General features: G+C 36.7%; 2 protein-coding genes and 1 pseudogene across 9 annotated transcripts in view; 2 read left to right on the top strand and 1 right to left on the bottom strand.

Annotated features, from left to right (window-relative positions):
- LOC105473712 (fucosyltransferase 8) overlaps positions 1–27460 on the top strand; it is a 276824-nt gene that overhangs the window by 37705 nt on the left and 211659 nt on the right. For 4 of the 8 annotated variants that reach the window (XM_011727662.2, XM_071100001.1, XM_071099997.1 and 1 more), the window contains exons 2-3: positions 6922–7015; positions 8972–9006. The exons of 2 other annotated variants lie outside the window; for them this stretch is intronic. The gene's annotated coding sequence lies outside the window, so the exon portion shown is untranslated. The remainder of the gene's footprint in view (positions 1–6921; positions 7016–8971; positions 9007–27460) is intronic. 2 more of the 8 variants (XM_071099996.1, XM_071099998.1) reach the window with 1 other exon arrangement.
- LOC139364269 (uncharacterized) overlaps positions 1–27460 on the top strand; it is a 133095-nt gene that overhangs the window by 103059 nt on the left and 2576 nt on the right. The window lies entirely within an intron of this gene.
- LOC139363998 (eukaryotic translation initiation factor 1A, X-chromosomal-like) lies at positions 27047–27459 on the bottom strand (annotated as a pseudogene).

The raw sequence follows: 27460 nt of genomic DNA, 5'->3' as shown, positions 1-27460 counted from the left end.
CTTATTTGGAGTATTTTAAAATGAATATATCATATTTTATTCAGTTATTCAAACAAAATAATTGTTGACACTATGAGTAAAGTAGTCTCAATTTAGTATAAAATATGTCGTATTTTACTCAATTTATAGTCTCCAGATAGGGTAGGAAAGGAAAGCAGATTGAGAATGTGCTGTTATGAAGCTAGGTGGAGAGGGAAAGGGAGCACTTTTCTGCTGCTAACTAGAAGAAAAGCATAACTACAGATAATTTATATAATATGAAGATTTCAAAGCTGATAGAAATTTTCAGGGAGTTTTGGTCAGGGTCATTTTATTAGTCATATTATTTAATGAAAAGATAATCAGGAATGTTCAGCCTCTGTATTTTCGACTTATTGCTTTCCTCCCTAAGAACACTCTTTTGAGTTTTATCTGTCTATTCTTTTGAGTTGTATCTTTGCCTTCCTGGGAAGTCTCACTTGACTTTTTAGGAAATCAAGTTGCATCCCCACAGTGTTTCATATGACCTTATCTTTTTTAGATTCTTCAAGTGAAATCTTACTCAAAGGAACCAATAAATTGCCTCGTCGTAATTTTAAACTTAGGTGTTTGGAAGACTGTATTTCAGTGAGTCTTTGCATTGATATCTTTAGCCTGCAAATCTTTTTGGCTCCTGTATCGACTTTAATAATTCTTATGGGTTAAGCAACTGTATTTTTGATATCTGTAGTTTTGTTCATTATCAGAAACTAGGTCACCAGGGTTGGTTTGTCATTGTTAATTAAAAAGGTGTTGTATGCTTTTTTTTTTTTTTAAATGGAACGTGCTTGTTGAATGAAGCTAAAATATCTTAGTAATGCTCTGCTTTAAATACTCATAGAATATAATTTTGCATATTATAAATTCAGTCTATCTGCCAGTACAACAATGTTATTTATCTCTGAGAATTTTGACTATTCTTTTGTGCGATTTAGAATTAAATGAATTGTTAAAGCTTCTAGTAGGCTTTTTACTGACAGTCTCTGACCTCTCCTTTAGAAGTTTTCCTCAATATTTTCAGAAGTACCATTTGGGTCTTACTGAAATGGTAATTTTTGCTTCTATAGTAACAGATGGAAGCAGTAGACTTTTTTAGAGGTTGGAAGCAGTGAGATACAGAGGAGAAAAATCAGGCTAAATTTATGTCATGCCTATTTCATTGTGAAAACTAATTATAGCCTCATGTACATTACTTTTCTGAGGGTTGTAGTGGTAGTAATGGTTGTGGAAGTAGTAATAGTTGTAGGGATGAATTAAGGAGGCATTGGGGAAGAATGTGTCCCCCAACATAGGGTTTCAGTTACTTCCCAAATATAAATAATAGTGGTTATTACCAAAATTTTTCAAGAGACAGGGATCTCACTATGTTGCCCAGGCTGGCCTCAAACTCCTAGGCTCAAGTGATTCTCCTTCCTCAGCCTCCCAAGTTGCTGGGACTATAGACACACACCACCATACCTGGCTGAATTTTTTTTTTTTTTTAACCAGAGAAGAGCACACTACTTTTTTCTTTACTCTTACAGCGTTTTCATTACCAGTTATTTTACTTTCGTTGTGAATGATTTCAGAATGTTTGGGAATGGTGTTGATAAACTAGTATTATTTTGGGGTTAAGTATAGGCCCTTAAACAGACTACAACTCAAGTCTCAGGTTTACGACTTTTTTTTTAAGTAGTACATGGGGCAGATTATTTAATACTTTATTTTGCCATAACTGATTATTATTAAATATCTACTTTATAGATGTGTTGATGATTAAATCAATTTGTAAAGAATAATGAGTTGTGTGCAGTGGCTTGTGCCTGTAATCCCAACACTTTGGGAGGCTGAGGTGGGAGGATTACTTGAGCCTAGGAGTTCGAGATCAGCCTGAGCAACATAGTGAGACCTTGTATGTACAAAAAATGAAAAACTCAGGCTGGTGCGGTGGTATGTGCCTGTAGTCTCAGCTACATGGGAGGCTGAGGCAGGAGGATTGCTTGAGTCCGGGAGGTCCATCCAGGCTGCAGTGATCTGTGATTGTAACATTGCACTCCAGCCTGAGCAACACAGCAAGACCCTGTCTCAAAAAAAAAAAAAAAAAAACAATAATAATAATAATGCCAGCAAACAGTATGTGTTGAATATTTAGTTATAATTATTATTCACTCTCTAAAATAGTATTCTTAGTAAACTCTAAATGACCTTAAGGTAAAAAAATTTTTATATTTAAAAGTTCAGAAAAATTCAGCTTAGTTATTTTTAGGCTGGTGTTTGGTCTCACACACTTATGCCCCTTTCAAACTATTATAGAACAATGCTTTTCAAACTTTAATGGGCATATGGGATTGTGTAGGGATCATAAAAACGTGTAGATTCTTATTCAGTAGTTTTGGAATGGGATGAGATGTTGCCTTTCCAACAAGCTCCTGTTGGTGATCTGGATGTAGCTCATCCCCTCCTCCCCTTCTCTCCTCCCCTCTCCCTCTCCCTCTCCCTCTCCCTCTCCTCTTTACAACATGCTTTGAGTAGCACAGTTATGCAGTGTTCCATTAAGTGGTTCTCATTCCCGCTTTCAGTATATTATAAACACTTGGATACTTTTTGTTCTTTATGCCTAGGCTCTGTGTCATACCAGTTAAATTAGACCTTTGCCTTTGGGGTTCTGGGCATCATTGTCGTTGTCGTCGTCGTCATCATCATCATCATCATCTTTTGGTAAAAATATCCTGGATCATTCTCTCGTGAAACCAGCATTAAGAGCCACCACTTTAGTTATTTGAAGGACATTCATAAGCTAAGAAGCTACATTTTAGGTCTTCACTTACTTTATTGTCTTCCATTTTAAGCTCATTTCCTCTGTAGAGATGATGGTGGGCAGCTGGTTAGAACTGTTAAACTGGAAGGCAGTTAATATGTTGGCCTGAAGTTTTCTTTTCTCTAGACTAAAAGGTTTGACTGTTGAACCTTTCTTTATAGATCCTATTTCCTATCCCCTTTCATCATTTGTATAATCTTCTTTGGACTTTCCCTAATTTCTCAATAGCCTCCTTAAAGTGTAATAACCCAAACTAGATATAAAACTGCTGTAACAAAACTGAACAATGGCAGAGGCAGAAGAATCATATATCTAAAAGTCTGTGGTTTTCATCAGCATTGAAAACTTGTGTTTGTTTCAAACTTTTTATTGGCCTTTCTTTTATGTTTTTCAGGGTTAAAATGTGTTTTATACCATGATACTTGTTTCAATATATTGCTTTCTTAGGTTATGTTTCTTCTTCTTTCTTCCTCAACTGTGCTTTTTGTATCCATTTCCTATCTTGCACCTATTTTCGAGGAGAGGCAGTAAATATTTTCTTATGGACTATCATGTTTGGGAAGACTGTTTTCCAAAATGATCAAGATCATGTTGAATTTTATTCCATCTAGCCGTGATGGCTCAATTAGGATCAGGTCAGGAAAACAGTCCACACTAAATACTCGAGGCAGGAGGATTTCTTGAGACCAGGAGTTTGAGACCAGCCTGGGTAACATAGTAACCCCTCTCTCTACAGAATTACAAACAAAAAAATTTCAGCCCAGAAAATTTAATATAGGGAATGGATTATACAGGTATTGGAGGACTGAAAAAGCAAACAGGGAACACTGGGGTAACACAGAGACAGTATTTGCAGGAATCAACCACTATTCATATGGTTGGGGGGAAATAAGAACTTGGATTTGGGACCTCATAGAATTGGGATTCAAAACCTCTGGAGGGGGTACTTCCTGACAGCTGTTGGTATGTCTGAGGGGAATTTCTGAGAGTGCCAGAAAAAGCTGGTGGTTATCACTGCTACTGCTGGGGTGGAGGACCTATGCTGGGCAATGCTGACTGGAAAAAGCATGTACTGCATTCTCCCTCTAGTGTCCTTATTGGCAGTATGAGGAAGCTAGCTGCAGAAGAGAAAAGTAGTTTTCAGAGTTTTATTTTCAGTGTTACAGAGATGAGTATTAAAGGGTAGATTTGGATCTGAGAGAAAGTAGCTGAATAACCAGTATCTATAGCCTTCTTTTCTGGTCACAGGAGGCCATAGGCCTTTGGTCTGTTGGTCTCTTTCCTGGCTACTTGGACCCCAGTCCCAGATATTCTTAATGCTGAGGGTTTGGAACGAAAGGAGTTGTTATTATTTTAAAAATTAATTTGTCTAGTTAATGTGATTGGTGGGTCTAGTTAATGTGGTGGTGGCATGAGACGGGTCTACTTTGTCTCTTCTCCTCTTCTCCCCTCCTCCCCTCTTCTTCTCCCCTCTTCCCCTCCCCTCCTCCCCTCCTCCCCTCCTCTTCTCCCCTCCTCTTCTCCCCTCCTCCCCTCCTCCCCTCCTCTCCTCCCCTCTCCCTCTCTCTCTCCTCTTTTGTTTTCTTCTCTTCTCTTTGAGACAGTGTCTTGCTCTGATGCCCCGGCTGGAGTATAGTGGTGTGATCTTGGCTCTCTGGAGCCCCGAGCTCCCGAGCTGAAGCAGCCTTCTCACCTCAGCCACCCAAGTAGCTGGGATTACGGGCACCCACCACCACACCCAGCTAAGTTTTGTGTTTCTTGTAGAGATGAGGTTTTGCTGTGTGGGCCAGGCTGCTCTCGAACTCCTGACCTCTAGTGATTCACTCATGTTGACCTCCAAGTGGTCTGGAATTACAGGTGTGAGCCACCATGCCCAGATGGGTCCACTTATTTATTATTATTTTTTGAGATGGAATCTCACTCTGTCACCTAGGCTGGAGTGCAGTGGTGGGATCTCAGCTCGCTGCAATCTCCACCTCCCAGGTTCAAGTGATTCTCCTGCCTCGCGAGTAGCTGAGATTATAGGCACCCACCACCATGCCTGGCTAAGTTTTGTATTTTTAGTAGAGATGGGGTTTCACCATGTTGCCCAGGCTGGTCTCGAACTCCAGACCTCAAGTGATCCACCTGCCTTAGGCTCCCAAAGTGCTGGGATTACAGGCGTGAGCCACCATGCCCAGCCTGGGTCCACTTATTCTAAGGTAACTCTGTCACAGCTTTTTTTGGGAACTTACATTTAATCATTAGATACTCATTCTTTGCCTCTTGAGATATTTCTGTTTTTTAAAAGCCCTTATTTAAAATGTAAAAAAAATTATGGTAAAAGTAATGATGTTACCCATAAACAAAGTTTTAAAATTGGTTGCCTATTAGCCAAACAGTGGCCTCCAGTGGTAACCAACCTCTGAAAAGATTATACCTTTTTTCTCATTCAAATATTCCCCCTCCTGCAGAGCTTCTTCAATTTTAATGTGTATATAAATCACTTGAGGATCTTGGTAAAATACTGATTCTGATTCAGTATGTCCCTGGGTAAGGCCTGAGATTGTGCATTTCTGACAAGCTCCCAGGGGAGGCTGAAGCTACTGGTCCCTAGACCGGACTTTTTTTCTCCCTTCCCTCACTTGAGAACTACTCGTTTGGCTTAGATCCAATGTTGGACTTGGATGGCTGAGTAGTGAGTGATCATAAAGTAGGAGTTTCTATTGTAAGCCTGCCTGTCTAGAAATATTTTGAGCAATTTTAGTAGAGCTATTTATAGCTGTTTCTTTCCAGGTGGGATCAGAGAAGTATATGCTTCTGAATAGGTTAAATTTTCTTCCATAATATAATGCTGCCCTGAATGCAGAAACGTGCCTACCACTTGTAATTTTCCTGGAAGGCGTGAGGCTGTTTGGTAACTGTGTACATGTTTAACGGAAACTGAGTAATGGAGGACAGGAGGGAACAATTAACAAATTCACGCGTCAGATAATTTGCTTTCATTAAAGCCATTGTTACTCTTATTTATTGATTGTTCCTGATGATAGGACATCTGTAGATTTCAAAAAGTGTGTTTGGTGTGAATTTCATACTGATGGCATTTTTCTGCTTTTGACAGTTTCATATACTTAAACTTGTCATCAAAACATAGCATCCTGTCTTGAGCCACGTAAATAGTAGTCTTCCTTAATGAAACTTTGAATAGAGCCCAAATTTATGAAATTGTTAATTGCTCTTTATATCTAGATTTTACTTTCAGTAAAGTAATACCTATCTGCTAACGCAAATAGAAAGGTAATCTTTTATTTGGTTGCCATCTTTCAAGAGACTCTCTCTGCCCTTCCCTCCCTCCCTTCCTGGACCTTTCCTTTTGTCTTTACAGACCTAGATTTTGAAAGATTCTAGGTTCCTTTTGTCTGTTGATACTATGTGAATATTATCCTTAAGTTTTTAATTCAAGCTACAACTAGACAGATAATGTGTCTCATAATTAGCTGGGGTTAGTTAAAATGAAAGTTAAGGATTCAGGGGATTCCTACAGATGGGTGAAAAAAAAAAAAGCTCATTGTTAGGATCCTTAACAAAGCATTTTGATTGGCATATGGAGACCTTTGCATGAACACAAATGTTCATATTTGAATATTTATAGAAGATAATCTGTCAGAATTACTGTTATTTTAATTTGCCAAGCTTGGCTGATTGCCGCAGTTGGATGTTAGTTGAATTCAAGATGAAGAGTTGTAAATATGTTCTGGTGTGGGACATGGTTTTTGTCCTTGAAGCTGTTTGAATTTCTTTCTTCTCCCACCTATACCCCCTTCTTTAAAACTGTGAGGCTTTTTTGTATTATGTGAACTTTCATGTTCTTTTTTAGGAAAAAATATTAAAGTAGGATGTTAACTGTATGGATTAAAACTTTTTTTAAACTAAATTTGTTGACATTTGGTGATCAGGAATTGTTTAAATAATTTTTACTATTTGTCCAATCTTTGCTTCAAAGGACCCATAGGGATGTTTATCTTATTTGAATGGTTTTGTGTGAGATATGTTTCACATTAACAACAAAGAAAATGTAGACTGCTAGATAATTAATGTCTCCCCTTTCTTTTATCTCATTTGAACAGCTAATAATTTTAGTGACCCAGATTCAAGCAATAATTCCTGTCTTCATAATTGTCATGTGGTTTTGTCAGCTTCTTATGTTCTAGGGGAAGGAAGGTAAGACTTTTTTAATATATATTGAAATAACTTGGTTAATAAATACTTTTTTTCTCTTTTTAGAAGCCAGGAACCCTGTTCTCTTTCCGTAGTGTCTCCTCACTCAGAAAACATTGTATTCTCCAACCTCAGCCTCCTGAGTAGCTGGGATTACAGGCACCCGCTACCATGCCTGGCTAATTTTTTTTGTATATTTAGTAGACACAAGGTTTCACCTTGTTGGCCAGGCTGGTCTCAAACTCCTGACTTCAGGTGATCTGCCTGCCTTGGCCTCCCAAAGTGCTGAGATTACTGGCATGAGCCACTGCGCAGGAGAATGGCTTAAACCTGGGAGGCAGAGGTTGCAGTGAGCTGAGATCATGCCATTGGCACACCAGTCTGGGCAACATGAGCGAAACTCCATCTCAAAAAAAGAAAGAAAGTAAAAAAAAAAAAGCCCAACACATTGTATTACTTATTGATGCAGTATCACTATTCCTACTGAGACGACATTATTTTTGCTTTAGAGATGATATATAGTGGCTTTCTCAAAGTCATATGACATTTTTTTGGGAGCAGGGCTATATTCTGTGCCCCATGTGCTAAGCTATCTTGTCTCATATAACTAGCCACTGTTACCTGAATAGTTTTACATGTATAACCACTTGACCTGACTAGTCTTAATTGTCTTTATTTCTTTATCTCTTAGAAACTGACGTAATTGAATCAGTTTTGTTGGTTATTACTTTAGCTAGAAAGTATGTCAAGTACTACTTGTCAGCATTTCAGTGTGTGTGTGTGTTTTTTTTGAGACAGTCTCGCTCTGTCGCCCAGGCTGGAGTGCAGTGGCGCGATCTTGGCTCACTGCAACCTCCACCTCCCGGGTTCACGCCACGCTCCAGCCTCAGCCTCCCAAGTAGCTGGGACTACAGGCGCCCGCCATCACACTCGGCTAATTTTTTGTATTTTTAGTAGAGACGGGGTTTCACCGTGTTAACCAGGATGGTCTCAATCTCCTGACCTTGTGATCCTCCTGCCTCAGCCTCCCACAGTGCTGGGATTACAGTTGTGAGCCACCGTGCCCGGCCTACATCTCAGTTTTATTTAGACTTTGTTTTGGAGTTTCAGGAATATGGGGTCTCAGGAATGTATTTTGTATTTAGAAAATTAAGAGTGGAATTTTATAGTATTTTCTGTCTTTCACAATCATCCATCTTCATTCTCATTTGATTGTTTTTGCTATATTATTTTTTTCTAGAAAATTTTATGTAATCTTTTCCTCGTTATTACTTTCGCCTATTCTTTTTGTGACCATCTCCAAGTCATTTCCCTTGTATCTCACCCTAATTCCTTATTATCTTCCTAGGAAAACTTACTTTTCCAACTCTGCAGCTATCCTCTGGCTGGATAACAAAATTATTAATAATTCCTTAAGGTATTACCCTAGCTACTAATTTTGTAATAGTCTACCATGTGTTCACTGTGTAAAGGGTTCAGAGGTGACTGTTGTACCTAATGCACCACAGATGTGGAAGTGATAATAAAATTTACATATATGTAAAGTGAAGATATTGCTAATACTTCCCTCGGGTCTGGCCATTCTGATATGCTTGCTAAGTTTGGAGGCTTATTTTATAATGGTTCTTTTGGATTTCTTAAGGTGAATTAGATATTATGTTTACCTTAAATTTTAATTGGTATGCTTTTAGTTAAGTAGGTTAAAAGTCCATGGAATAAAAGTTAAGCCAGTAATATAAAAAGTAGTAAGCCATTTTTCAGTGTGATTTGAAAAACAATTTAGCTATATTTCTTGCTATAAAAAAGCAGCAAAGAACACTATACAGTGGACTAAGATTTTCTAAGTAAATTAATTTTGATCAAAGTAAATTCCATGTTGATAGCAAATGTTGGGGATTGGCATCCATATGTCAAATTTCACATAAAAATTTAGTTTTCTACTGTTTTTTTTTTCCTTAGGAGGAAGAACTGTAAATCTTAAATTTGTGTAGAAGGTATGATAATGCTGTTTTAATAAATAGGATTTGTTATTTTGAAAATTGGGTAGTAAGGACAACCAGTGAATTATACTACTTATTGATTTTTTTTAAAACAATTATTTTTAATTTTTGTGGGTTCATAGTAGGTATATGTATTTATGGGATACATGAGATGTTTTGACACAGGCGTACAATGTGTAAAAGTCACATCATGGACAATGCACTGTCCCTCCCCTCAAGCATTTATCCTCTGTGTTACAAACAATCCAAATACACTCTTAGTTATTTAAAAATGTACAATTAAATTATTGATTGCGGCAACGCCCCTCACACAGGGGCACCAACTGTGGGGGTCTGCCTACAGACTCTGACCAGGCCACGGATGAATAAAGTACAATGACACACAGATACTCTGTTTTGCCAGTCCAGCTGAGGGTGTCTCAACTGCTTACAGACTCCCTGGAGAGTTCTGTAAACAGTTGTGACCGTGACCTTGATCAGCAAGTGAGACTGGCATTTATGCAGTAAGATGAATGAACAAAAGCTTGAGTCAGCACCATTAGAGGGTAATTGACAATTGTGGACTTTCCAAGTAAAAAGCACTTAAGCACCCATGGTACATCAAAGGTTAGTCTTAAGATTGTATGAGTAAACAAGCTAGCTAGGTAAACTACTCTGCCTTCCTTTATTACTACTTTAATTTGTTTAGAGGTAAAGATCAGGTTGCCTTCAACCATATCTATTCCTGAAGTTACGCAAACTTCTTGACTTTCCAAGAAGATTGTGTCTATCTCTAAAACTATCTTTAATATTTTTCCCACCAGCCTGATTGAACCCAAGTAACTGATTATAGTCACTCTGTTGTGCTATCAGATACTAGGTGTCACTCATTCGTCCTGTTTTTTTTGTACCCATTAACCATCCCCACCTCTCCCTCATCCCACCACTGCCTCTCCCAGCCTCTAGTAATCATCCTTCTTTTTCCATAGGTTCAATTGTTTTGATTTTTAGATCCCACAAATAAGTGAGAGCATGAGATGCATGTCGTTCTTTGTCTGGCTTATTTCACTTAATGCAGTGACCTCCGGTTCCATCCATGTTGCAAATGACAGGATCTCATTCTCTTTTATAGCTGAGTAGTACTCTATTGTATATGTGTACCACATTTTCTTTGTTCATTCGTCTGCTAATGGACACTTAGGTTGCTTTCAAATCTTGGCTATTGTGAACAGTGCTACAGTAAACATGAGAGTGCAGATATCTCTCTGATATACTGATTTCCTTTTTTGGGGTACATATCTAGCAGTGAGATTGCTAGATCATATGGTAGCTCAATTTTTAGTTTTTTAAGGAACGTCCAAACTGTTCTTCATAGCAGTTGTACTAATTTACATTCCCACCAACAGTGTATAAGGGTTCTCTTTTTTCCATATCTTTGCCAGCATTGATTATTGCTTGTCTTTTGGATAAAAGCCATTTTAACTGGAGTAAGATGATATCTCATTGTAGTTTCGATTTGCATGTCTCTGATGATCAGTGATGTTGAGCACTTCTTAAAAATTTTTTTTATTTTTAAATTTTTTTTTAAATTATGAGATGGAGTCTCGCTCTGTTGCCAGGCTGGAGTGCAGTGGCACCGATCTTGGCTCACTGCAACCTCCACCTCCTAGGTTCTCTCCTGCCTCAGCCTCCCGAGTAGCTGGGACTACAGGCGCACACAGCCATGCCTGGCTTTTTTTTTTTTTTTTTTTTTTTTTGTATTTTAGTAGAGATGGGGTTTCACCATGTTGCCCAGGCTGGTCTCAAACTCCTGAGCTCAGGCAATCTGCCTGCCTCAACCTCCCAAAGTGCTAGGATTACAGGCATGAGCCACTGTGCCAGGCTGAACACTTTTTCATATGTGTGTTTGCTAGTTGTATGTCTTTATTTATTTCTTTTTTTTGAGAAATATCTATTCAGATCTTTTGCCTGGTTTTTAATTGGATTATTAATTTTTTCCTGTGGAGTTGAGTTTTTTTTTTTTTTTTTGAGATGGTGTATTGCTCTTGTTGCCTAGGCTGGAGTGCAGTGGTGTGATCTGGGCTCACTGTAACCTCCACCTCCCGGGTTCAAGCGATTCTCCTGCCTCAGCCTCCCAAGTAGCTAGGATTACAGGTGCCTGCCACCACGCCCAGCTAAATTTTTGTATTTTTAGTAGAGATGGGGTTTCACCATGTTGGCCAGGGTGGTCTTGAACTCCTGACCTCAGGTAGTCTATCTGCTTCGGCCTCCCAAAGTGTTGGGATTACAGGTGTGAGCCACTGTGCTTGGCCGAGCTTCTTTTGTATTCTGGTTATTAATCCTTTGTCAGATGGGTAGTTTGCAAATATTTTCTTCCATTGTGTGGGTTGTCTCTTTGTTGGTTGTTTACTTTGCTCTGGAGAAGCTTTTAACTTGATGTGATGCCATTTGTCCATTTTGGCTTTGGTTGCCTGTGCTTGTGAGGTATTACTTAAGAAATCATTGCCCAGACTAATATCCTGGAGAGAGTCCCCAGTGTTTTCTTTTAGTCATTTCATAGTTTGAGGTCTTAGATTTTTGTCTTTAATCAATATTTTGATTTGATTTTTGTATATGGTGAGAGATAGGAGTTTAATTTCATTCTTCTGCATATGGATATCCAGTTTCTAAGCACCATTTATTGAAGAAACTGTCTTCTCTGCCATGTATGTTTTTGGCACCTTTGCCAAAAATGAGTTCACTGTAGGTGTGTGGATTTTTTTCTGGGTTTCTCGGTTCTGTTGGTCTCTGGGTCTGTTTTTATGCCAGTACCATGTTGTTTTGTTTACTATAGCTCTTAATACAGTTTGAAGTCAGTTAATGTGATTCCTCTACTTTGGTTCTTTCTGCTTAGGATGGCTTTGGTTATTCTGAGTCTTTTGTGGTTCCGTATAAATTTTAGGATTTTTTTTTTAATATCTCTGTAAAGAATGTCATTGGTATTTTGATAGGGATTGCATTGAATCTGTGGATTGGTTTGGGTAGTATGGACATTTTAACAATATTGATTCTTCCAATCCATAAACATGGAATATCTTTCCATTTTTGGTGTCCTCTTCAATTTCTTTCATCAGTATAGTAGTTTCTGTTACAGAGATCTTTCACTTATTTGGTTCATTCCTAGGTATGTATGTATTTATTTATTTTGGTGGCTATTGTAAATGGGGACTACTTTTTAAATTTTTCAATTTGTTCACATTTCGCATATAGAAATGCTACTTATGTTTGTATGTTGATTTTGTATCTTGCAACTTTACTGAATTAGTTTGCCAGTTCTTAATAGTATCAGTTCTAATAGGTTTTTGGTGGATTTTTTTAGTTTTTTCCAAGTATAAGATCATATCATTTTTTCATGTGTCTGTTGGCTGTATGCATGTCTTCTTTTGAGAAATGTCTATTCATATCCTTTGCCCACTTTTTGATGGGGTTGTTTGTTTTTTTCTTGTAAATTTGTTTGAGCTCTTTGTACGTTCTGGATATTAGCCCTTTGTCAGATGAGTAGATTGCAAAAATTTTCTCCCATTCTGTAGGTTGCCTGTTCACTCTGATGGTAGTTTCTTTTGCTATGCAGAAGCTCTTTAGTTTAATTAGATCCCATTTGTCAATTTTGGCTTTTGTTGCCGTTGCTTTTGGTGTTTTAGATATGAAGTCCTTGCCCATACCTATGTCCTGAATGGTATTACCTAGGTTTTCTTCTAGGGTTTTTATGGCATTAGGTCTGACATTTAAGTCTCTAATCCATCTTGAATTAATTTTCGTATAAGGAGTAAGGAAAGGATCCAGTTTCAGCTTTCTACTTATGGCTAGCCAATTTTCCCAGCACCATTTATTAAATAGGGAATCCTGTCCCCATTTCTTGTTTTTCTCAGGTTTGTCAAAGATCAGATGGCTGTAGATGTGTGGTTTTATTTCTGAGGACTCTGTTCTGTTCTGTTGGTCTATATCTCTGTTTTGGTACCAGTACCATGCTGTTTTGGTTACTGTAGCCTTGTAGTATAGTTTGAAGTCAGGTAGCGTGATGCCTCCAGCTTTGTTCTTTTGGCTTAGGATTGTCTTGGCAATGTGGGCTCTTTTTTGGTTCTATATGAACTTTGAAGCAGTTTTTTCCAATTCTGTGAAGAAACTCGTTGGTAGCTTGATGGGGATGACATTGAATCTATAAATTACCTTGGGCAGTATGGCCATTTTCACGATATTGATTCTTCCTATCCATGAGCATGGTATGTTCTTCCATTTGTTTGTGTCCTCTTTTATTTCACTGAGCTCGTCATCACTGGCCATCAGAGAAATGCAAATCAAAACCACAATGAGATACCATCTCACACCAGTTAGAATGGCAGTCATTAAAAAGTCAGGAAACAACAGGTGCTGGAGAGGATGTGGAGAAATAGGAAAACTTTTACACTGTTGGTAGGATTGTAAACTAGTTCAACCATTATGGAAAGCAGTATGGCGATTCCTCAAGGATCTAGAACTAGAAATACCATATGACCCAGCCATCCCATTACTGGGTATATGCCCAAAGCATTATAAATCATGCTGCTGTAAAGACACACGCACATGTATGTTCATTGCGGCACCGTTCACAATAGGAAAGACTTGGAAGCAACCCAAATGTCTGTCAGTGACAGACTGGATTAAGAAAATGTGGCACATATATACCATGGAATACTATGCAGCCATTAAAAAAGGATGAGTTTGTGTCCTTTGTAGGGACATGGATGCAGATGGAAACCATCATTCTTAGCAAACTATCGCAAGAACAGAAAACCAAACACTGCATGTTCTCACTCATAGGTGGGAACTGAACAATGAGATCACTTGGACTCAGGAAGGGAAACATCACACACTGGAGCCTATTATGGGGAAGGGGTGAGGGGAGGGATTGCATTGGGAGTTATACCTGATGTAAATGACGAGTTGATGGGTGCTGATGAGTTGATGGATGCAGCACAGCAACATGGCACAAGTATACATACGTAACAAACCTGCACGTTGTGCGCATGTACCCTAGAACTTGAAGTATAATAATAATAATAAAAAAGATCATATCATCTGCAAACAAGGATAACTTGACTTCTTCCTTTACAATTTATATGCCCTGTATATCTTTCTCTTGTCTAATTGCTCTCGCTAGGACTCCCAGTACTATAATGAATAACAGTGGTGAAAGTGGGCATCCTTGTTATGTTCCAGATCATAAAAGACAGGCTTTCAGTTTTTCCCCATTCAGTGTGATACTAGTTTTGGGTCTGTTGTGTATGACTTTTATTATGTTGATGTGTGTTTCTTCTATACTCATGTTTTTGAGGGTTTTTATTAATGAAGGGATGCTGAATTTTATCAAATGTTTTTTCAGCATTAATTGAAATGGTCATATGGTTTTTTGTCCATCATTTTGTGTGATATGGTGTATCACTTTGATTGATTTGTATATGTTGAACCATTTTGGTGTCCCAGGGATAAATCTCACTTGGTCATGATGGATGATCTTTTTAATGTGTTGTTGAGTTCAATTTGGTAGTATTTTGTTATGGATTTTTGTATGAATATTCATCAGGGATATTGGCCCTTAGTTTTCTTCTTTTGATGTGTCTGTTTATGGTTTTGGTACCAGGGTAATAATAGTGGCCTTGCAGAATGAGTTTGGAAGTACTCCCCCCTTCTCTGTTTTTCGGAATAGTTTGAGTAGGATTGGTATTAGTTCTTTGTTAAATGTTTAGTAGAATTTAACAGTGTAACCATTGGGTCACAGGCTTTTCTTTACTGTCAGACTTTTAATTATGGCTTAAATTTCATTTTTATTGGTCTGTTTGGGTTTTGGATTTCTTCATGTTTCAATCTTGGTAGGTTGTATGTGTCTAGGAATTTGTCCATTTTTTCTAAGTTTTCCAATTTATTGGCATATATTTGCTGATAGTAGCCACTAATGATTCTTCGGATTTCTGTGGTATCAGTTGTAGTGTCTCCTTTGTCATCTCTGATTTATTTGGATCTTCTTTTTTTTTTAGTCTGACTTAAGGTTTGTCTGTTTTAACTTTTCCAGCAACCAACTTTTTGATTCATCTTTTGTATTTTTTTATTTCAATTTCCTGTATTTCTTCTCTTTATTTTCTTCTACTACTTTTGAGTTTGTTTTCCTCTTGCTTTTTTAGTCCTTAAAATGCATTGTTAGCTTGTATATTTAAAGTTTTTCTTCCTTTTTTTGATGTAGGCACTTGTAGCTATAAACTTCCCTCTTAGTACAGCTTTTACTGTATTCCAAAGGTTTTGGTATATTATTTTTCCATTATCATTTGTTTCAAGAAAGTTTTCAATTTTCTTCTTAATTTCTTCATTGACCCACTTGTCATTCAGGGGCATATCGTTTAATTTACATGTATTTGTATAGTTTCCAAAATTCCTCTTGGTGTTGATTTCTATTTTTATTCTATTGTGGTCAGAGATGTTTGATATTAGTGTTTTTGTTTTTTTTTTTTTTTCTTTAAGCGTTTTTTTTTTTTTTTTTTTTTTGAGACGGAGTCTCACTCTGTCGCCCGGGCTGGAGTACAGTGGCCCGATCTCAGCTCACTGCAAGCTCCGCCTCCCGGGTTTACGTCATTCTCCTGCCTCAGCCTCCCGAGTAGCTGGGACTATAGGCACCCACCACCTCGCCCGGCTAGTTTTTTGTATTTTTTTAGTAGAGACGGGGTTTCACTGTGTTAGCCAGGATGGTCTCGATCTCCTGGCCTCGTGATCCGCCCGTCTCGGCCTCCCAAAGTGCTGGGATTACAGGCTTGAGCCACCGCGCCTGGCCTCTTTAAGCGTTTTAAGACTTGTTTTGTGACCTAACATATGGTCTATCCTTGAGAATGATCCATGTGCTAAAGAAAAGAATGTGTATTCTGTAGCTGTTGGAAGAAATATTCTTTAAATATCTATTAGATCTATTTGGTCTATTTCTTTGTTGATTCTCTGGCTAGAAGATCTGTTCAGTGCTGAAAGTGGGGTGTTGAAGTCTCCAGCTATTATTGTATTGGAGTCTTTCTCTCTTTAGCTCTAATAATATTTGCTTTATATATCTGGGTGCTCTACTGTTGGGTGCATATATATTAAAATACTTACAATTTTTATATCCTCTTGCTGAATTGACCTCTTTATTATTACATAGTGACCTTCTTTGTCTCTTCTTACAGTTTTTGTCTTGAAATCTATTTTGTCTGATAGAAATATAGCTTCTCCTACTCTGTTTTGGTTTCCATTGGCATGGAATGTCTTTTGCATTTCTTTATTTTCAATCTGTGTGTGTCTTTATAGGTGAAGTGTATTTCTTGTAAGCAACAGATTAATGGGTCTTCTTTTTTTTTTTTTTTTATCCATTCAGCTATCCCGAGTCTTGTGATTGGAGAGAGTTTAGTCCACTTACACTCAGTGTTACGATTGACAAACAAGGACTTATTGCTGCCATTTTGTAATTTTTTTCTGGATGTTTTATGGGGTTCCCTTACATCTTTCTTTCCTTCGTGTCTTCGTGGATGTTACAGCCTACTACACACCTAGGGTATATGGTATAGCCTATTGCTTCTAGGCTACAAACCTGTACAGCATGTTACTGTACTGAATATTGTAGGCAATTCTAACACAGTGGTATTTGTGTACCTAAACATATCTAAACATAGAAAAGGTACAGTACATTTATGGTATTTATAATCTTTATTTTTGTAGACAGTCTTGCTCTGTTGCCCAGGCTGCAGTGCGGTGGCGCAATCTCAGCTCACGGCAACCTCCGCCTCCTGGTTCAAGCAATTCTCATGCCTCAGCCTCCCAGGTAGTAGCTGAGATTACAGGTGTGCACCACCATGCCCAGCTAAGTTTTGTATTTTTAGTAGAGATGGGATTTCACCATATTGTCCAGGCTGGTCTTGAACTCCTAGTCTCAAGAGATCCCTTGCCTTGGCCTCCCAAAGTGCTGGAATTATAGGCACAAGCCTTTGTGCCTGGCTGGGGGGTATTTATAATCTTATGGGAATACTCATATATGCAGTTCGTTTTTCACTAAAAACATCATTATGCAGTGCATGACTTTACTTTGTATGACAAGTTGCTGAACATTCTAAAGGAGATATGAAAGTAACAGGATTGATTTTTGTTAGAAATTGTGATGTTTTTGTCGGCCGCGGTGGCTCATGCCTGTAATCCCAGGACTTTGGGAGGCTGAGGCGAGTGGATCACGAGGTCAGGAGTTCAAGACCAGCCTGGCCAAGATGGTGAAACCTTGTCTCTACTAAAAATACAAAAATTAGCTGGGCTGGGTGGCGGGTACCTGTAATCCCAGCTACTCAGGAGGCTGAGGCAGTTGCTTGAACCTGTGAGGCGGAGGTTGCAGTGAGCCAAGATCACGCCACTGCATTCCAGCCTGGGCGACAGAGTGAGACTCCGTCTCAAAAAAAAAAGAAAAAAGAAAAAGAAATTGTGATGTTTCTTTCCCATTTCAAGACCATCCTTTTCTTACTATTCTTTCTTTCCTTTAGAGCTAGGCTAGTGGGGAGCAGAATCATGAGCTTAAATTAGTGGAATGTGTGGACATTGGGTGGCATGGGGAGAAGTGTTTCAGCTTCTTTAAACTTTAATTTTCATTCTTGGGTACTTAAAGTGGTGTTTTAATCACTTGCATCTGGTTCAAGAGGGTGTCTGCAAAGCTATTCTATTGACAAAAAGCATTCACAGTATTTTCCTAGTGGACTGATATTGGGTTGACATCTATTTGCATGTTAAGTTTGGTATTGTTTATCATTTGGCATTTATTAACTAGCCTTGATATACTGTGCATTAGTTGGCATTTATAGATGTTTTAGTCCCTGCTCTAGAGGAAATATCCTAAAAGGGAGCTAATTGTGGGAAATGGAGGCTTTTCTCACATACGTAGCTGCCTGGGAGCTTTCCTCTAAAGACCTTTAAGCATTGGAAAGTCATTCTTTGAGTGGTTAAGGTAGGAAATGGCAGTCGTGTAAAACAGGGCCTTAAAAACAACTGCCAGACAGATTCATGACAGTGACCCTACTGGGAATTACCAACATAGATACGATTTTCTCAAGGAGTTGGAAATCTTACTAAAATTAGAGCAGTGAAAGTGTTCCCTTCTCTGTAGAATATAAAAACAAAATCAAAAACAAAAACAAAATAAAAAATCAGTCAAACTTCTCTCCTTTTGTTAACAAAACGACCATGGGATCTGTGAATATATATGGGGAAGTCTAGTGCTTGCACAGTGAGTTAACATATAAGTAACATACATCCCATCTTTGCTTCAGGGCACAATTTTAGCATTAAAATGAGGCAGAATTCAGCTCTTTATGTCAACAGGTGAACTATAGAGCACAAAGATACTTCGTTTGTAGTCTCTGTAAGCTGGCTGAAACTGGCTTAGGGTCTGTGGCATTTTACTAGGAAAGAATGTTTGTAAGGCTGGCCTCCTGTCCCATCTGTGCTGCTGACAGGACTCTCAAGGCAGGGTTGTCCCAGTTGTCTTTATCAGGCAGTCTACCAAGGTCTGTTGCGCAGTGTTTCTCTAGAACAGATTTCTGCCTAATAAATGAGGAAAACTTCATGGCTGTTAACAAACCCTTTGGTAGCAATGTACGTATGTATGACTAAACCCTTGTTCCTGCTATGGCCATTTAATTTTCTCTTTTGAGGGTCTTATCTGAGCTATAGAAAGTCCATCTTATCTATCATTATTGACACTTGGATCACAGCTAGTAGTGGTTTGAGGACAGAATGTATCAATGTATCAATAGTTTCTGTCTTGTCTTGACACTGAGTAGGTATACAAAACTTAGTCAAGTCAAATCACTTCTTTACCTCAGTTTTCTCCTCTTCAAAATGTAGATAATACCTACCTTACAAATTAATGGTGAGAATTAAATGAGGAAATGTATGCAAAAATGTGTTGTGTGCCTGGTACCTCTTTGGCATGCAACTTTGTGTTTTCCTCCTTCCTTTGGCATAAGTAATATTTGGATTTCAGTGTTCGAATTCAGTGGTTACTTGGTTGTGGAATCAAATTATTTTGTCTTTCCAAACCTCATTTTTCTCTAACATAAAATCAGTAATACACACTTTATGAAGAAGTGGTTGAAATTCAGTTCCTAGGGTAGTCTAGGAAGTTTTTCTTGAATCCTTATGTCAAATTGCTGAAAACTTGTATGAATTTGTGAGTTTTGCTGTGTAGATCTTTTGGACATGAAAATGACAATGTCTTTTTAAGAATTAAATAGTAGGAGAAATATACTAAGGGAAAGTAAGTCTCTAGAGTGTTTTTATGGGGACTCTACAGTAGCTTACTGCATTACAGTTTCTGTAATTCATTGAGATAATAGGGAAATTATGCATCCAAAGGATTTATTTACTTGAAATAGCACCTCTAGAAGGGGTATTCGTAGAGCAGTAATTTAGGAAGTGAGGCACTTGAACATACCTTTTTCTTTCTTTCTTTCTTTCTTTCTTTTTTTTTTTTTTTAAATCTTAGGTAACTTTAGATTTTAATAAGATTTCACTATATAATGTTTTGTGGCTAGATATTGGAAAATAAATCTACTGAAAATTTCCCAGTTTAGTAATTACCAAAGAACTAATAAACCAATATTAAAGTTTAGTTACAAAATTAAAGTCAGGACTCATAAACAAATCATGTTAAATGAGTTATGAATTAAATGAATGTTATTGTTGAGTTTAACTGTGTGTCAAATCAATATAGTATCTTTGACATAATCACAGTATAGGAATCAATGTATGTGTGGTACATTGTATTACAAAGGGTTACAAAGTGATGAACCTAGTGAGTTTGTCTTTTTAAGGATGTGATAGACCTATGAATTTCAATTATATTTGTTTAAATGTGAATCACTTTTATAAGCAGCAGCAAAATATCATTGCCTTTGTATTTTGTAGCAGGTGAGTCAGCTTTTGTATATATTCAGATAATTATAAATTTTAATTTATTTTGTTTTGACTAAAGTTTATGAGATAATTTAGCATATTGTTTGCTAATCACTTTTAAGTAATCTCAGTTTAGCTGGCTGTGGTCATGTGTGCCTGTAGTCGCAACTACTCTGGAGGCTGAGGTGGGAGGATCACTTGAGCCTAGGAATTTGAGGATGTTGTGTGCTATCGTTACGCTTGTGAATAACCACAGCATGGTACTCTATTAGGCAACATAGCAAGACCTTGTCTCTTATAAAAAAAGCAAAAAAGAAAAAGAAATCTCAGTTTATAATTTTATTTGACATATTACAGCTCTTTATTTGACCCTGAAAATGTTGCACCTAGAATAGCCTTTGCATGCGTAGTCCTTAACCCTGAAGAAAAGGATAAAAGAAAATAAAATAAAAACTTAGTTGAAAATCAGTAAGTGTGGACAAGCTTCTTCTGAGAAAATGGAGATTAATTTATGTGTAAATGTTAAAGACATATGGATATGTTGATTATAGCCATCTTTTAAGTGTTTTTGTTATAGGCAAACGGTTTGCAGAGTTAGAGTAAATGGATTAAAGGTATTGCTGAAATTAAAATAACTTTATTTTTCAAGTTTTTTTGGTATTATGTTTGTTTTTTCAGGAAACCAGATACTTAAATATAAAACTGGGTAATTATTTTTGTAACTATTTTATTAATAATTTAATGTTAACTACTAGAAGTCTATAATTTTACATTTAATATACAAAGTATTTGGCAAATGATTATTAAAATAATATCATAGTAATATACATCCCCCCTTTATTGTGGTAAAATATACATAACAAAATTTGACATTTAATCATTTTTAAGTATACAGTTCATTGTTATGCAACCATCATCACTATCCATCTCCAGAATGCTTTCATCATCCCGAAGTGAAACTCTGTGCCCATTACACAATAATTCCCTGTTACTCACTATCTCCCCTTTAATCACTATTCTGTGTGAATCACTATTCACTTTCTCTGTGATTTTGACTATTCTAAGTATGTCATATGAGTGGAACCACACAAAGTATGTCCTAGGACTGGCTCATTGCATTTAGCATAATGTCTTCAAGGTTCATCCATATTGTAGCATGTATCAGAATTTCAGTTCTATTTCATGCTGATTAATACTCCATTACATGTATATACCACATTTTGCTTATCCATTTATCTGTCAGTGGACATTTACATTGTTTCTACCTTTTGGCTATTGTGAATAATTCTGCCTTGAACATTGGTATGCAAGTATCTGTTTTGTGTGGTAATATATTTTTCTATATATTTTAACATAAATTTGTTACTTTAAATATTTTTACTTAAATAAGCTAGATAAATATCTGAATTTTCAGTGTTATCAGTGAATATTTATTGAATACCTTGTATATTGTAAGTATTGTGGGGATATAAAGAGTTACAATATCATGAAACTATTGTTTTAAAGAATTTACAGTCTAATAACAGTAATAGGGCATGTTTATAAAGATGCACAACCTGGTACCATATGCTTTTTGAAGCTGAAGAGATATCTAAGCTCTGATGCAAATCAACATCCTTTCTTGCCAAGATTTTTGTTTGTTATCCTGAACAGTTAGGAGGCAGAATACATGGCCATAATCAACATATGCATATTCCATTCAAGCATAGCATTTAACCTTCAAGGATGAATTTTGGGGTGATCATATCAACATGGAAATTAGATCATGACATTTATTTAGACAGTCATCTCCATGGACCTTATCTTTAGGTGACTTACTTTCCTTCTCCCAAACTGCCACCTTAACTCTGACCTTATCTCCTATCGCCCACTCCCACCTTGCACTGGGTAATTTTTTGTTGTGGATACATTTCTTATGTATGTAAACTGGCTTAAGTGCAAATGACGTAAAAGGCATAAGGAGGAACTACATATGGGTGTCAAGGTTCTTTCCAGCTTTGTGATTCTAATTTAATCCCTGTGGTACCTGTGTGTTGCCAATGAAAGAAAACAGAGTTAGCATCCTTAGAGGTTTCACAGCAGATCTGCTTTGTGGTGATTTTAAAGGCTCAAACTTTGAAATAAAAGCAGTTTGGTATGTTTCAGTGATCTCTTTTTCTCCTCTTTCAGAGTAGTTTTCCTGGAAAAGCAGAATAAATCTTCTATGAATTTAGTCATACCTTTGCAGTTTAATTGGACATTTAGGGTTTTTCTATGTGTGTAAGCTGGACCTTTTGAAGTTTAACACTGGAATACTAGCATGAGAGTGTTCCTACTCTTAATTTCCACTGAGTTAGACCAAAGGAAAACATATATTTTAGATTCATATTTTCTTTGAATGATGTTTTGAAGCTCAAGATGAACTTTAAAAAACACAGCTAAGCAGAGCTTCTAAAAGGTAATACTGTAGTAGTATTTTTTTCCTCTGTATTAATCTACTTGGCTCCCCATAGTGAGCTTGAACTGTGAGTGGTAAAGACTCATTACTCTGTAGGGTATCCTGGTCCTAAAAATAAAACTTCTTTCTCAAAGCCTTTGGCCTATGAATGTGATGATTCTGTAAGCCTCTTAAGAACAGGGACTGTGGCTTCATTTTTATTTATTTTATTTTTCTTATTTATTTGTTTATGAGACAGAGTCTCACTCTCTTGCCCAGGCTGGAGTGTAGTGGCTTGATCTCGGCTCACTGCAATCTCTGCCTCCTGGGTTCAAGTGCATCTCATGCCTCCACCACCCAAGTAGCTGGGATTACAGATGTGCACCACCATGCCTGGCTAATTTTTGTATTTTTTTGTAGAGATAGTGTTTTGCCATGGGCCTGTCTCAAACTCCTCTCCTCAAGTGATCCACCTGCTTTGGCCTCCCAAAGTTCTGGGATTGTAGGCATGAACTACTGTGCCAGGCTGGTGGTTTCATTTTTGTAAAACGTTTAGTAGAGGTGGTGCCTTGCACATAATAAAATGATCTTCTGAGGTTATGATTCCACATAAAAAATGAAAACTTAAAAAAGGAGATAATTGCAGAAGCGAAGAAAGATGAATGAACAAGGATGGCCATCCATTCATTCAACACCTAATGAAGATCTACTATGTATCAGACACCCCACTAAGTACTGGAAATACAACAATGATAAATTAGACTCATTTTCTACACTTAGGGAATTTAGGTTGTCTGGAACAGTGAATAGCATGTAATAGGCACTTAAAAATATTTGAATACATGAATGTCTGTTTTGTAGAAAATGATTTAGGGTATGGAACATTTTAGTGAGGAAGTGGAGCATATCCCATCGTATTAGAGATAATTCATTAAAAAAGTGGAAACAAACTGTTTATTAATACAGAAAATACTTAAGTTGGTTATGGTAATACATAGAATGTAATACAGAAAAGCCCTTAAAAATAATGAGATATATATTGGCTGACACAGAAAGATATTCTAATTTACCTAATGTTGAATTAAACAGTTATTGAATAGGATGTATGGAATGATTTCTTTAATGTAAGGTTACTTTATATTTCTATAAAATGTCACAAGATATGGTGGAGAAATAACAATGAATAATTCTAACACTGATTTTTGCTCTATTTTTTATGTACTTCTGTGATTGTTTTACCGTGATCATGTGCTACTGTTTAAAAATAATAAAGCTGCTTAAAAATGTTTCTGGATAATTTTTTTTAAAACATAATATCTGTATCTATAAATAGAGTTACTAGTTGATGGTCTGTTGTCCTGTAAATGTAAAATGTGTCATTAAAGAATTCTTCATTTTCTTTCTAAAGAAATATAGTTAACCAGAGTTCACTTTAATGCTCAACATTTACCTTTAATGTTTATTATTTATTTTTTGTTTTTTAATATATATTTTTTTGAGACAGGGTCCTCCTCTTTCACTGAGGCTGGGGTGCAGTGGCATGATCTTGGCTCACTCCAACCTCCACCCTCTGGGCTCAAGTGATCCTTCCACTTCAGCCTCCCAAATAGCTGGGGCTACAGGAGCGTGCCACTACGCCTGGCTAATTTTTGTAGTTTTTGTAGAGGCCAGGTTTTGCCATGTTGCCCAGCTGGTCTCAAACTCCTGGGCTCAAGCAATCTGGCTGCCTTGGCCTCCCAAAGTGCTGAAATTACAGGCATGAACCACCATGCCCAGCCTACCTTTAACATTTAACAGTATTTACCTGTAACACTCAGAGTATAGTTTTAAAATAAACAATAACATTTACAAATGTGTAGTAGCAGAAATATATTTAATAATAATTTTAATTTTGTTTTGGAGGTACTTTGAGGGAGGTGTGTCTACATTATTAAATGGAGAAGAACTGAAGTTCTTAAGCTTTTTTGTATACTTAAAAACTTAATTTGGATTTAGTTCTTAATAAATATTAGGTTGAACTACATTTTTAATCTAAAGATTTATTTTGGCACTCTTTTTTGCTTATTATGGCTTCTCGTTTTCTTAATGAGAGGAGAGAAGACATGTCCTTTGGGAGTCCTGGTTATGTCTAGTCAGTCCTAGTTTTCACAGGATAGTAGGGAATTTTAAATTATTACTACCTATTTTCTTAATTTATTTCAATAACTTGCTGTTTTTATCAGGAAACATTAATGGACTAATCAAAATGTTCGATTCTATACATAGTTTGCTCATAACAAACTCATTTTATTAGAAATGTTATAGCACCTTTATTTTTTTTATCCTCCACAAGATCATTTTAGTATAGTTATTGGAGTTTCAAATTATATGTAATTCAGTTTGAAAACTGTGTCTATGGTTCTGTTTAGTAACATTTTAAGTGATGATATTAAAAAAGGTTAACATTGCTTAGTTAAAAGTTACCATTATTCTTTCAAAAGAAAAGTTTTATTTTTCAGACCACATAGTCCTTTGAATTCTGACGTATCAAGTTTCAAACAATTTTTTTGTTTTGGGGGATACTTACCTATGAGATCTCCAGAAATTGTATATTCAGCTATGAAAATCTTCAGAAACTGTGAGCACAGATATAAGACTATAAACCTTAGAGGATGATTTTAGATTTCTTTCTCTTTTTTACTTTTTATTTTTGAGAAAAATAAGCCTGTTCCAGTTTAATGAGTATGATAATTTGAAATCCAGGTAGAATAATATATCTCATTTTTGTCCTCATTTTTTAAGGTGAGATAGTTTATAAAATAGAGAATAAATCATGTTGTTAGATGTTGACTCTTGTAGTATAAAAGTATGAATCTTATATAGTGATATCATTCTATTTTAAATGCTTTATATGTTTAAATAATTTATAAGAAGAGAATTATAGAAAAACAAAATGCTTGAATTAATACTGTAAACGTGAAGTTAGCATTTATAATTGATATTTTAAATTGTTACATAAAGACATGTATGAGTATGGATAAAAACATATACATTAGTATAAATGAAATTAATGGCTTCTTTTATACACTCACAATATTTATACTTTTCTTTAAGTATATTAGATGTTGATAAGTGTTCTAGAGAAAAGTAGGTACATTAGGGATGGTAATAAGGAATGTTGGAGTTGGGAGGATGCCATTTTCATATAGAATGGTCAGGGAAGGTTTCACTAAGAAGGTGGTAGTTGAGTGATGCCCTGAATTTGGTGAGGTACATAGCTGTGGTGATATTTGGACAAGTGTGTTTCTGACAAGATCAAAAGCCCTGTGTTGAGTGCAGGCTCTGCATATTTAGAAACATAAGAAATTTAATTGTGCATGGCACAAAGTGGTCTTATGTGTTAAAAAACACACAATTTTTTGGTTTCATTTTTGCTTTCCTAGTACATTCTAAGATATGCTGAAATTGGGATTTACTTGTCTTGCTTATTGTATCTTTGGCACCCACTACAGTGCCAAACACATGGCAGGCAATGTGTTATGGATGGTGAGAAAGAATTTTGGAGGAATCTTCTTTTTTAAAAAAAATAAAATTCATACTACTAAATTATTTCAAGCTGCAGAGGTCTTTAGAGATCATTTAGATAACTCTTTTGGATGTTATGCATGAGAAGGCACATCATTAGAGTGACTTTCAAAAGTCACCATTAATTAGTAGCAATCTTGAGTTGGCAAAGATTTTTAGTTTCTTAGTCTAACTTTAGTCCATTGATGGGGAGATCCTTTTGTTTCCGTTGTCTGATCTGTGCATGGGAAGATACTTGCTATAGAAAACCTCCTTGCTATGGAAGACCTCCTTGCATCTGGAATCAGATTGCTTGGTTGAAATTCCTGTTTGACACTGCTAGCTTTGTGATTCTGTCCCTCTCCCGACTTTTCCTTTTGGTGCCCTGGTTTTCTTGTCTGTTAGACAGATATTGTTATTCTCTCTCTCTCATTTTTTTTTTTTGTTTTTGAGACGGAATCTCGCTCTGTTGCCCAGGCTGGAGTGCAGTGGCACCATCTCGGCTCACTGCAAGCTCCGCCTCCCAGGTTCATGCCATTCTCCTGCCTCAGCCTCCTGGTAGCTGGGACTACAGGCGCCCACCACCACACCCGGCTAATTTTTTGTATTTTTAGTGGAGGCGGGGTTTTACTGTGTTAGCCAGGATGATCTCGATCTCCTGACTTCGTGATCCGCCTGCCTCAGCCTCCCAAAGTGCTGGGATTACAGGCATGAGCCCCCGCGCCCGGCCCAGATATTATTATTCTCATTCCAGTATTCTTTACACCATAAACATTTTCTCATTAATCTTCAAGTTTACCAACTCAGAGTGTTACTTCTTTGTTTTAAAGGGAGTGATGATGAAGAGAACAGGAGTTTGAAATTAGTTGTTCTTGGGTTGTATAAAAATTTAATTCTTAAGGTTATTTGTTAGTATGTATCAAACTTTAATGAATGAGGAAAACATCAGGAAGGCAAAAGAACTGCTTTCAAGAGTATTTGAGCATCCAGGAGTTCATGTATTCATTTAGGAAAGGGATGTCAAAATAAAATTGTTTAGATACATAGAAGGCTGGTTAACTTTCTGTGTGATAATGAAGCCATATAACTTCAGGGTTAGCAATCCAAAAGGAAACTTGGATGTAAAACATTTAATTTAATTTAGGTATCATCAAGATCTTTATCATCATCTCCAATATCATAAGACATTGGATTTTATCATCTATAGGACCAAGTATATTGGTTTTATTGATTTTAGCAGATTCTAGAATCTTGCCATATGCCTTTAGACTTCTAGCTTCATGTGGATTATATTTTAAAATAACATCAGCTTTGTTATCCTGGTAGTCTCACCGACCAATATGATGTCTGAGGTATTTATTCACCTCTTTTTTCTCAATTTTCCTCTCATATGACATAACCCACACCTTCAAAGCACATTGATCCTAATCGTCTGTTTCCCTTCATTTTGATTACCTTATCTGTCTATCCCCTTTACATACCAACTCTCCTTTTTTGGGGTTCTTATTTTTACTCCTGCATCTATTTTTATTTTATTTTATTTTATTTTTTGGC

Source organism: Macaca nemestrina, chromosome 7 (assembly GCF_043159975.1).
Source record: "Macaca nemestrina isolate mMacNem1 chromosome 7, mMacNem.hap1, whole genome shotgun sequence".
Classification (NCBI taxonomy): domain Eukaryota; kingdom Metazoa; phylum Chordata; class Mammalia; order Primates; family Cercopithecidae; genus Macaca; species Macaca nemestrina.
Note: the sequence above shows the minus strand (reverse complement) of the source record. Positions and strands in the feature narration are given on the sequence as shown.